We start from the raw sequence: 12,983 nt of genomic DNA on the forward strand, positions 1-12,983 counted from the left end.
TTATGGCTTTGGGAACTTGCTGCTATCAACCAAGGTGTTTATACATTAAGGAAAGAGAAATGTCCAGATTTTTTCAAGATTTATTTGACATTGACTCAGAATTAGTTCTCTATTGCTGCTATAACAAATATATGAACGTACAGTATACACTAATTATGGTTCCAAAAGTCCTAAGTCCAAAATGGGTCTTTCTGGGCTAAAATGAAAATGTCAGCAAAACTTCCTTCCTTTCTGAAGGCTCTTGGGGAGAATCTAATTTTTTTTTCCTTTTCCAGCTTCTAAAAGCTGTTCAGGTTTCTTGTTCCTGGCCCACTTCTGTCTTCAAAGCCAATAATTACTGGTCAAGATTCTTTCCTATCACACCTTGACATAATCATGTGCATCTCGTCCATTATAAAGGGCTTTGTGAGTATATACTGAATAGCCCAGTATAGTCCTCCCATCCCAAAGTTAGTTAATTAGTAATCTTTATTCCATCTACAACCCTCATTCTATAACACACCCACAGGTTCCAGAGAGTAAGATGTACCTACCTTTGGGGGAATCATTATTCTATCTACTATCAGGCTCTAAAGTAACAACTAAATTCTAACCACACAGGATAATATGGTGATTTAGCAATGAAATTGGGAACTTATGAGGGCCAAATAATAAGTAGAGTTTGACCTGAAGTGTTCTTATAGTGATCTTAGAAGGCAGGCAATATCATGACATTGGTTTCATAACCCATGAAGTAAAGGTTATTTTAAAAGAAAAAGCCAAGTGAAAGCTTCTAAAACCACACTTCTAGTCAAAGTAATAAAGAAAAAGCAATACTCCCTTTCTGGGAGAATTGGAAAGATTAGGGCCCACATCAGAACTGAAAGGTGTATAGGTGGAAATACCTCTGATGTCCTGCATTTCCTTTGCCTCTTGAGGAACAGAAGGCTCTTGCAATTGCTGTTCCAAATTCAGTATCTTTACTGAAACAAAGTAATGCAACCTTTAGTTCATTTAAAACACATACACTCATACCTATATTTTGATTGCATTCATATGCATATAATCAGCACAAATCACAGTAATATGCAGAATATACTCATATTTTCTCTCTCTTTTTCTTCCTTTTTCTTGGTGGTAAAGTTAGAGTTGGGTCCAGACATTACTGGATGTTAAAACCAGATTATGAGGATGGGATTTCCACTTTTTTTTTTTTTCTGTAGTTACCGTCTATTTAAATTAGAAGTCTTAAATCCAAAGCAAAGCAAAATAATTCCTCAGAGATCCAAACACATTGTATATAGTAGGTAGATTTAGTCCATTATGTCAGCAAAGATGAAGATTACTTTACTCAGCTCTTTCAAATGCTGGTTCTGAATGACTCTTGGGATAGGGGTTGGGAAGAATTTCCATCCCTATTGGTAATATAAATACAAGTTCTTAGTCATAGATTTTAATACTCCTGCCATGTGAGATTTATTAGACCAAACTATATTATAGCTAATAGAAACTTATCAATTGATTTCACAGCTTGGGCTAAGATGAACACCTCCTAGTTAGATGGTAGAAGCATTTTCCCTGGAACGTTTAAAAACAACACCAGTGATGAAATTAGGAACATCTGCCAATGGTTTGCTTGAGAGTATTCTTCCTTGTATGCATAAAAATAAAAATAATAGTAAAACTGTAGGGCACCCCACAATTTGATACAAAGAGCTTAATGTAATCACATTTTAGCAGCTATTAATATAACTGTTGGGGTATCATATAACCAAAGACTAAATGCCAAAGAAAGGCAGATTGTTGTAAAAATATTTAATATCTTCCAGGAGCTAAAATACACCAATATGTTAGATTTAGGTTTATTGTTCCCCAAAACATCACCTGCTACAGGATGTTTACAAAGAAGTTGTCTTTCCCTGAATTATGAAGTTGCAAAACAAATCAACCTGCAGAATGACAGAGTAAGATTGTTTCTGGGATACAGTTACAAGAATGGAGTCTTCAGAGATTTCTTTGTAAAAGTTATGAATGTATAAGATAAATATTGCCCTGTCCTCACCTTATATTGTTTTCTTTTCACATAAATGTTGTTAGAGATGATAGTGTGATTGAGACGTAAGCTTCAAAATAAATGTTTAATTTCATAGGGCTAAATCATGAAAACCATGCCTACTAACAATAATTTGTAATATTAAGTTATACAATAATTACAGACAGCCGAGAGTGGACTCCAGTATATTATTATAACACCCTCCCTCCTTGAGACAACCATTGCAATTGCATCTAGAAATCTTAAAAAAAAAAAAAAAGTATAAGTTTACACAGGCAAGCTTAAACTTTGCAAAATTATTTTGGTGGCACCAAGAATTATAAGTATATTTCTTTAAACAAAATATATGAAACTAATAACACTTTAGTTTTGTTCACTATATTTACCTTCTGGCATGAAATCAACTTTCAGTAATGTAAGTATTATAGAGCCTAGAGAGACACATATTATACTGTCAAGGAGAATTAAGATAGATGAGAACACATCCTAGCTCTTAAGGTCCACCATCACTTATAGTAGCCAGAGGGGTAAAAGATGGAAAGTTATTACCCAAGACTAACTCTGATTTCTTCTATTGTTTGTTGATACTATCCCCTCACACCCACTGCCACTGTTGAGCCCCAAGTAAGGACGGTTCTCAATTGCATAAACAAACTAGAAATGTTTGCTTGTCTACAGTAGGATGTAGGGCCAAGAAAACTTCAATCTGGTATAGATGCAGGTGAAACAGTATTGAAGGTAAGTTTAGAAGAGTGACAAAATGCACAAAAATGAAACATATGGTCACAGATGAGACAGAAGTTTGGGCAATAAATAAGGAATACATTTATGGACCAATCCTAATTGTATGCACTTCTTTTTTTTTAATTTTTTTATTTATTTTTATTTTTTTATAAACATATAATGTATTATTAGCCCCAGGGGTACAGGACTGTGAATTGCCAGGTTTACACACTTCACAGCACTCACCATAGCACATACCATCCTCAATGTCCATAACCCCACCACCCTCTGCTTCCCCCGACCCAGCAACCCTCAGTTTGTTTTGTGACAATAAGAGTCTCTTATGGTTTGTGTCCTTCCTGATTCCATCTTGTTTCATTTATTCTTTTCCTACCCCCCAAACTCCCCATGTTGCATCTCCATTTCCTCATATCAGGGAGATCATATGACCATTGTCTTTCTCCGATTGACTTATTTCACTAAACATAATACCCTCTAGTTCCATCCATGTCATCACAAATGGCAAGATTTCATTTCTTTTGATGGCTGTATAGTACCCCATTGTGTATATATACCACATCTTCTTTATCCATTCATCTGTTGATGGACATCTGGGTTCTTTCCATAGTTTGGCCATTGTAGACATTGCTGCTATAAACATTCGGGTGCATGTGCCCCTTTGGATCACTATGTTTGTATCTTAGGGTAAATACCCAGTAGTGCAATTGCTGGGACGTAGGGTAGCTCTATTTTCAACTTTTTGAGGAACTTCCATGCTGTTTTCCAGAGTGGTTGCACCAGCTTGCATTCCCACCAACAGTGTAGGAGGGTTCTCCTTTCTCCGCATCCTCGCCAGCATCTGTCATTTCCTGGCTTGTTAATTTTAGACATTCTGACTGGTCTACCTGTATGCACTTCTAGTCATTTGTTTTATTAGCACTTTTGACTAAGCCTCTCTATTTTCCTCTATCTCCCATCACTACCAGATAACAGTAGAATAGTACTTTCACCACCCAAACACTGAATTTTTAGCCTGAGATAATAGTAAGGTTTCCTTAAGGATTGCTTTGGCCAGGTTGAGAAGTGAAACACTCCATTCTTAATTTGGACCTGAACAAGTCACTTAAACTTCTGAACTTCAGGATCCCCATTTGAACAGATGACATTTACATGTAAGGATTAAAATAGGGTGTACCATCTCTCTACCAGATTCCCTAGTATATGAACATTTCATAGAGTAACTATTTGTATCACCCTCACACATATTTCATGAAAACAATGGCAATCATGATATTAAGCCATAACTTAGTGACCATTCACCTTAATCAAACTGATTATGACTTCATTCCTATACATGCTGTTCTCTAGCATTCCATCACAGAGCACAAATACTAAGCAGTGAAACTAAACTGCAAAAAATAAAATAAATTAAAATAAAAGACTTGAAAGAAAGATCACCCTTCTAACTAAATGGCGTCACCCATACCCTATTCCAAAAATTCATCTTTCATGATATAAGAATCTAACGATTTGCTACCTTTCTCCTGACAGTGTTGTACTACTCAAGTGTCTAGATATTTTGGTCTGTGAAGAATACTTTCCTGGAGTATGAATTATTTGAAAGGAGAAAAGGAAGGAAAAAAGAAAGGAAAGAGAAAGGATGGAGGGAAGGAGGGAAAAAGGGAGGGATAGGTGAAGGAATAAAGGAAAAGCAGGAAGGATTCCCTTTGTGAATAAGTAGAGAAGGAATATGAAACAACAGACAAATTTACTAAGAGATACCATTATAGTCTTAGGGGATATTGACTCTGATCTTGATTCAATGGTTCAATGCTTTTCCTGTGATAGATTTCACTGGCCTATGGAAGCAGAAGTTAAGGATCTGGGTCCTTGCAAGGACACAAACTGTGTCTAAGATCCCTATATATCAATGAGTCCCTGTAATGCCTGATCACTTCACAAAAGGAAAAATTAAAATGTCCAAAATAATTCCACTTTCAATAACGAGCATCTAGGTAATTGTGACCAACTTTCCTGCTGAAAGCAACTATACAAGTAAGACAAATTAAAAATAAAATTCTTAGTTTTACTAGATAAGAATAAGTTGGTAAGAATTAGCAAGTTGAGTAAAACCAGATGCTTTGGAATTCAGAGAAAGAAGTTAGACCTACATTCAAGCTGCCTTTGTTCCAAGGTCATTTTCCTTTCCAGAAGATGAAATCAGGAAGCTGGGCTAAAAATTTTACAGCCTCACAGGATTAAGAGATCAAAAACCTTGATCTACTTGGTCTCTAGTTGGGGAACTACTAAATCATTCCCACCACAGCTATCAACTGCTGAAATGGTTTTATCCCAGAAGTAAGATTAACTGGAATTAAACTATCCCTACTATACCTAATATTTAAATCATCTGGGTGGACCAGAAAACCTTGAATCTGAATTCAGATGAAGGAAAAACTGACTTACTAGTGTTCTTATGTGTCTAGAATAATTCTTGAAGGAAGAAAACAATATCTTATCATCAAAAAATTTATTCTAAATATATATATATATATATATATATATATATATATATATATATATATTTATTTATTTTTTTTTTTCCCCAAATAAGCAGAGAGATTGGAGGAGGACACAAAGACAGAAGAACTATGAACACTGGAGTTACGTGTAACTAAATTGTAAAACAACTATGCCTACGATGTTTAAAAATAAAGAAGGAGGCACCTGGGTGGCTCAGTCAGTTAAGGGTCCAACTCTTGATTTCAACTCAGGTCAGGATCTCAGGGTCCTGAGATCAAGCCCCATATAGGGCTTTGTGCTCAGCAGGAAGTCAGTTGGAGGATTCTCTCCCTTTCCCTCTCTCCCTCCCTCCACTCATGTTTGCTGTCTCTCTTTCTATCTCTCTGTCAAATATGTAAACAGATATTAAAGAAAAAAAAATAAGCAAAGGGATGCCTGAATGGCTCAGTCAGTTAAGCATCTGCCTTTGACTTGGGTCATGAACTCGGGATCCTGGGATCAAGTCCAGCATCAGGCTCCTTGCTTAGCAGGTAGCCTGCTTCTTGCTGTCTACAGCTTCCCCTGCTTGTGCTCTCTCTCTCTCTCTCTGACAAATAAATAAATGAAATAGTTTTAAAACAATAATAAATAAATAAATAGGAGTGTCACATTTGAATATTTAAGCAAGAAGCTAAAAATTATATAAAATGATTGAATGGATCTGAAAAAAATCAAATAGAATTTCTAGAATAGTATGATAAATGTTATAGTCAATAGACTGAGACAACTGAAAGGACAGTTAATTTAAGGGAAAAAATAAGAAATTAAATAAATGAAGCTACAAAGCATCAAAAGAGTAAGAAATAACAAAGAGAAAACACAGGATAAAGATAAAAGTTGTAACAAGGATTTAATTAGGATCTTGGAGAATACAATGCGGTATGAAATTTTTGGCAAAATTATGAATGAGAAGTCTATTGTATCTCCAGCAGGTAAATGAAAAGAAATCTACACATACCATACCACATAAAAACTACCGGGGAAAAAAAAAAAGACAAAACAAAATGGTAGAAACAATTACTGGAGGAAAAAAAAAGAGATTACCTCCAAAAAAGGAACAATTAGATGTTTAGCTGACTTCTCAAGAGCAAAAATAGAAGCCAAATGTAATAAAGTTTTCTCTGAATGGACTGAGAGAAAATAACTTACCAACCTAAAATTCAGTATTTGGGGAAAATACTTTCCAAGCATGAGGATAGACAAAGACAATTTGAGATTGGAAAACAAAAGCAAAAACAGACAAACAAACAAAACAACTGGGTGAATTTACCCCCAGCAGCCCTAACCTTAAAAACATATCAAAGAAAGTTTTTCAGGCAGAAAACAATCTGTGAGAGAGAAAGAGTATAGTAAATGTAGTACAACCATGACTGGTGGGGTTTAATGGAAGTTAAACTGCTCTATTGTCCTTATATTATCTGGGAAGAGTAAAACAATTTATCAGCCTAAGGCTCTGATAAGTCGTGGGAGCACATGGTAATATCTGTAATAACAACTAAAGAGAAATTGAGTGTATAAATTTAAACTAATCCAGCAGGGGTAAAAAATGCAATGGTTTAAAAAAAAGGGGGGGGGAGAAAAGAAATAAGAAGCAGAACAAATGAAAACATGTTGTGATAAAAAACTATAAAATCTAATATCAAAAATTACTTTAAATATAAAAAGTCAATATTCTATTTTTTAAAAATTATCAGTTGTCTTTTGTAAATCCTTATTGTTTATTGAAAAATATTTAAACATTAATAATTTAGACATAAAGGATATAGATTTGTAAGTTAAATGCTAGAAAAAAATAATTATACAAAGAGCAACAGATTGCTGGCTTGGATATATTAATATCAGTAGACATCAGAATTAAGGCAAAGGCATTATTAGAAATCAAGAGGATCACTTCATAATAATAAGAGTTCAATTCACCAGTACCACATAAACATTTTAATTTCTTAAATCTGATAACTATCCTTGAATATTAAAAAGCAAATATTGATATAAGTACAAGGATAAATGGAAAATCTATGATGACAGTGGAAGCTTTTAATATTTCTCTCTAGATATAAATGGAAGAACTGGGGGAAAGCAGAATATTTGTACAACCATGATAATTAAACAGCTTACTGCAGAATGCATCTACTGGGCAAGCACATATGAAATCTTTTTTTTTTTTTTAAATCTACTGTAGGTAGGGGTGCCTGGGTGGCTCAGTCAGTTAAGTGTGGGGTTCTTGGTTTCTGTGGGGTCATGAGGTCAGGTTTGTATGATGGAAGGGTGTTGGTTGCCAGGTCTCTGTGCTGAGTCTGCTTGAGATTCTCTCTCCCTCTCCCTCCCCCTCTACCCCTCCTCCCACTCATGACCTCTCTCTGAAATAAATAAATAAAAACTTCAAAAACCAAACAAAATTGACTGTGTACTGGTCTATAAATCAAGTCTCAAAATATTTCAAAGAATTGAAAAGTTTATTTTCTGCCCATAATCAACTTTTACTAGAAATCAATAACAAAAGTAAAAATATCCAAATGTTTGGAAATCATAATGGAAAAAATTAAAACATATGTTGATATTATTGAAAATGAAAATATTAGATATCAGAATTAGAAGCTGAGTCCTGGAGTCCCAGCTGGTGTCTATCACAGTACCTAGGTTGCCCACCTCCTTTTTCCTTTCAGCATGACAGATGCCAGGGACCTTGAACAGTGGTCCCTGGCATCAAGGACTTCCTAGCAGGTAGAGTGGCCCTGCCCATCTCCAAGTCCATGGTAGCATCCTTCCACTGGGTCAAGCTGCTGCTACAGGTGTAGCATTCCCACAAGCAAATCACTGCAGATAAGCAATACAAGAGCATTATGGATGGCATGGTTCACAACCCCAAGGAGCAGGAAGCCCTGTCCTTCGAGCCTGGTAACCTGGTCAATGTCATTAGATACTTCTCCACCCAAGCTCTTAACTTTGTCTTCAAAGATAAATCAAGCAGATCTTCCTGGATGGTGTGGACAAGAGAACCAAGGTTTGGCGATAATTCACAGGAAATCTGACATCAGGGGTTGCTGCTGGGGCCACACACTTGTGTTTTGTGTATCCTCTTAATTTTGCCTGTACCAGTCTACCAGTTGATGTGGGCAAAGCTGGGGCTGAAAGGGATTCTCAGATGACTACCTGGTTGAGATCTGTAAATGTGATGGGATTAAGGGCCTGCACTACGGCTTTAATGGCGTTATCTACCCAGCTGCCTCCTTGGGTATCTATGACACTGCAAAGGGAGTGCTTCCAGATCCCAAGAATACACATATCTTTATCAGCTGGGTGATTGTAAAACTTGTCACAGTGGTTGCTTGGTTGACTTCCTATCCATTTGACACTGTTCATTGTCAAATGATGATGCAGCGAGGAGACAAAGGAACTGCCGTGCTTGACTGCTGGAGGAAGATTGCTCATTATGAAGGAGCCAAAGCTTTTTTCAAAGGTGTAAGGTCCAATGTCCTCAGGTGCACAAGCGGTGCCTTTGTGCTCATCATGTATGACGAAATTAAGAATTTCATATAAGTTATTTCCTAATGCCCCCCAACAGTCATGTCGTATTATATAACATATCTTAAGCATTCCTGACAGACAGCTAGCTGTCTATTTATCAATGGTAACTATTTACTGCTTGAAAATGGGAAGCAATAATATTCATCTGACCAGTTGTCCCTTAAAGCTATTTCCATTGAGATGGGACTCAATTATATTTTTTTTATTTCAGTCACTCCTGATAAATTTGAAGAAAAAGAAATCTGAAATATTTTTAAAAAAGGAAATGAACTAAAATGTGTTCTTTTGAGCATGTGTTTCTTTTTTTTTTAAAGATTTATTTATTTATTTATTTGAGAAAGAGAATGAGAGAGAGTACACGAGAGTGGGGAGAGGCAGAGGGAGAAGCAGACTCCCTGTTGAGCTGGGAGCCCCATGCGGGACTCAATCCTAGGACTCCAGGATCATGACCTGAGCCGAAGGCAGTTGCTTAACCAGCTGAGCCACCCAGGCACCACTTGAGCGTGTGTTTCTTCTGAAAACACATAACAGGCATGCATATGCTAAGAAAGAGGAAAAAGTGAGTCAAGCATTCATCTAAAAATTGGAAAACAAAGAACAAAACAGACTGAAATAAAGTAAAAAAATAAATAAATAATAGAATATAGCTAAAGTAGAATATATATATTATATAATAACTTATTATATATAATATTACATATCATAGGACCCACAAAGTCAAAAGTAGCTTATCTGGAAAAAACAAACAAAACAAACAAAAATCAACCACTAAACATAAAATCTACAAACCTCTAGTGAAGTTGAAGGACAAGAAAAGGAGAGAAGCTACAAATACTCAGTTTGGGGCTTAGAAAAGTCCTCATGACAGATCCTGTGTTACTAGGAAAATAATGAGGAACTTATAAACAATTTTATAACTAAATTGATTTCAAATGTATATATATTAAGTTCATGGCAATTTCATAATTTATAAAAAAAGACACAAAAGATACAGAAAATCTGAATTGTTATTTAACTATGAAAGACACTGGATTGATAAATTAAAACTGAATGAGAAAATCTGTGCCAAGAGAGATTATCTGATAAATGTTACCAAACACTTAAGAAAAATGTAATACCAATACACGTTCTTTTTCAAAGATTAGAATAAAATTCACTTAATGAGATTGGCCAACTGTAAGTTTAAAAAAAAGGTGAGAAGAATAGTAAAAGGAGTAAGTTAAAGACCAATCACAACCCCAAGCAAAAATCCTAAACAAAGTATTAGCAAACTGAAAACAGTAATGTAAAAAATGGTAAAACATTAAAACCAAGTTCATTTAATTCCAAGACTGTGAGGTAGGCTGAAAAATGTATTTTTCTTCATTAATAAGGAGAAAATCATATATCTTAATACATACAAAAATATTTAATAAAATCCAAGTTATAGCAAACTGGAATAGAAGGAAAATTTCTTAATCTGATAGAATGTCTATAAAAATATACCACTACAGAGAATATCATAGAAAATCATTTAAAAATTAGTATTCGATTATAAGAAAGGATGAATACCCAACTTTTGCATCAACATGGATGGGACTAGAGGAGATTATGCTGAGTGAAATAAATCAAGCAGAGAAAGTCAATTACCATATGGTTTCACTTACTAATGGAACATAAGGAATAACTCATGGAGGACATTAGAAGAAGGAAAGGAAAGGTGAAGCGGGGAAATCAGAGGGAAAGATAAACCCTGAGAGGCTGTGGACTCTGAGAAACAAACTGGGGGATTTAGAGGGGAGGTGGGTAGGGTGATGGGTGAGTCTGTGATGGGTATTAAGGAAGGCATGGAGCGTGGAGCACTGGGTGTTATATATAAACAATGAATCTTGGAACACTACACCAAAAACTATAATATGATGTATTGTATGATGACTAACATAATACAAAAAAAAAAAAAAAATTAGTAGTCAAGTACCTAGGAATAAATGTAACATTAGATGTGCAAGGCTTCTATTAAGAAAATTGTGAACTTTCATTGACAGAAATAAAAGGCCATAAGATAATAGGATATACCTTGTTCATATATTTATAGATTTAATTTTTTAAAGGTGCCCAGTATCAACTAGTTTCCATAGATTCAACACATTCCCAATAATCTCAATAGAATGTGTGTGTGTACATGTGCGTGTGTGTGTGTGTGTATGATAGGACAAACTGAATCTGACATTTAAATAGAAAATTTACAGGCCAATAACAGCCAAAAGAACCCTTGAAGAAGACAATTAGTAAAACTTGCTTCCCCAGATTTTAAGACTTACAAAGCTCTATTACTATGTGTAACATTGGCATGATGATAGAAAAATAGAATAATAGAACAGAATTGAAAAAAAAAAGACCTGTGCATATTTAAAAGAAGACTTGATTTTTTTTTTAAGATTTTATTTATTTATCTGTCAGAGAGAGTGAGCACAGGCAGAGGCAGAGGGAGAAGCAAGCTCCCCACTGAGCAAGGAGCCCGATGTGGGACTCGATCCCAGGACACTGGGATCATGACCCCAGCTGAAGGCAGCCGCTTAACCAACTGAGCCACCCAGGCGTCCCAGAAGACTTGATTTTTTAAAAAACCTACACTGTAGGGGCACCTTGGTGGCTCAGTTGGTTAAGTGTCTGCCTTCGGTTCAGGTCATGATCTCAGGGTCCTGGGATCCAGTGCCATGATCCTGCTCAGCATGGAGCCTGCTTCTCCCTCTCTCCTGCCTCTGCTCACGCTATCTCTCACTTTCTCTTTCAAATGAAAGACTAATAATAAATAAATAAAATCTTTAAAAATAAATAAATAAAATAAATAATGAAGTGAGGATAGATACTCTTCACTGTAGAGCAATGAAAAGAGGATACTCTTCTCGGTGTATGATGCTGGGAAATTGGATATTCTTAAAAGTTAAAAGAAAAATTAAATTTACATTCACAGCATACAAAAAAAATGTTTCATGGAGATTATGGACATAAATATAAAAGGGAAATAAAAAACTGGGAAAATAATATAAAAGAATATCTTCATATTCTCATATAAAAATAGCTTTTAAATAAGTTACAGATAATACTATCAGGGAAAATGATAAAATTAAGAATATCAGTTCATCAAATTAGTTAATTTATTAATAAATTAAGGTAGTGAAATACCAAGTCAAAGAATACAAAGGTATATAGGCAACACATAATTTTAAAAGAACTCATATCTGGTATATATACAAAGTTCCTATAAATCAGTTTAATAACATTAGTAATAAACAATTACAATTACATGAGTGAATGAATGATCCAAGCAAGAAAGAGTCAGAAGAGAGCAGAAAGGTGTGTGTTCTCCAACGACTTCCTTCCTCTGAGATCTCTAGTTTCCCAGATTCCTTTGTTTCAGGCTTTCCAGAGTCTGGATTCTTTAACTATTCTCCAGTTCTAGGATTCCTATAGTGTGACCAAAGCAATCAGCGCTCAGTACTTCTTGGTTTATCCTCTGCTTTCCCCAGCCTTTTTATAGATAAGTTGCAGTTATTTAACCTGTTCTGGTCAATGGACCATAAACAAAAGTAAGCAAAGATCCTTCCTGGCCAAAGTTGTTCACCACTGGTGTTCCTCTTCCTTAGCACTGTGTCCCTGAGCGCTATGCGTTCCACATGGTGCAGCCTGAAGATAAAAAAGGCTGCTTGACTTGCATCTAACTTTACATAAGAAAAAAAATAAGCCATTAGGTTTTTGCACTTCAGTTTTTACTTTGGTCAGGCACAGTGGGTTTCTGTCCTAATTTATATACCAAGAAAAAAAAAAATAAGAAATTTGTTGGGTCTAAATATTAGTATGTAATCTCTTACATAATCTATCAATGCTTCTTGCAAGGAACAGAAGAGTTCATTTAAATATACTGGAGGAAACAAAAATATAGCCTATTTTAAAGAGCAAAACAAAATATTAATTTTCAGTGAAAATATTTGTCAGAATCTCATTAGTTTCACAGATCAGTTCTAGTATTTGTTGCTGTGACGACTGATCTGAAAACACAAGTATCTTTATCTCCCATAAATTCATGCCTAATTCTCAGATAATAGAAATAATAAGTCCTTTGATTTAAGCTATGATAGGCAGTACAGTTTGTTGTCAACGA

The 12,983-nt window shown here is 35.2% G+C and overlaps 1 pseudogene; it reads left to right on the forward strand.

The window, feature by feature from the left end:
• The first annotated feature begins 207 nt into the window (after positions 1–207).
• LOC116871964 lies at positions 208–8,854 on the forward strand (annotated as a pseudogene).
• The last annotated feature ends 4,129 nt before the right edge of the window (positions 8,855–12,983 follow it).

Source organism: Lontra canadensis, unplaced genomic scaffold (genome assembly GCF_010015895.1).
Source record: "Lontra canadensis isolate GAN:19392208 unplaced genomic scaffold, GSC_riverotter_1.0 scaffold1, whole genome shotgun sequence".
NCBI lineage: Eukaryota > Metazoa > Chordata > Mammalia > Carnivora > Mustelidae > Lontra > Lontra canadensis.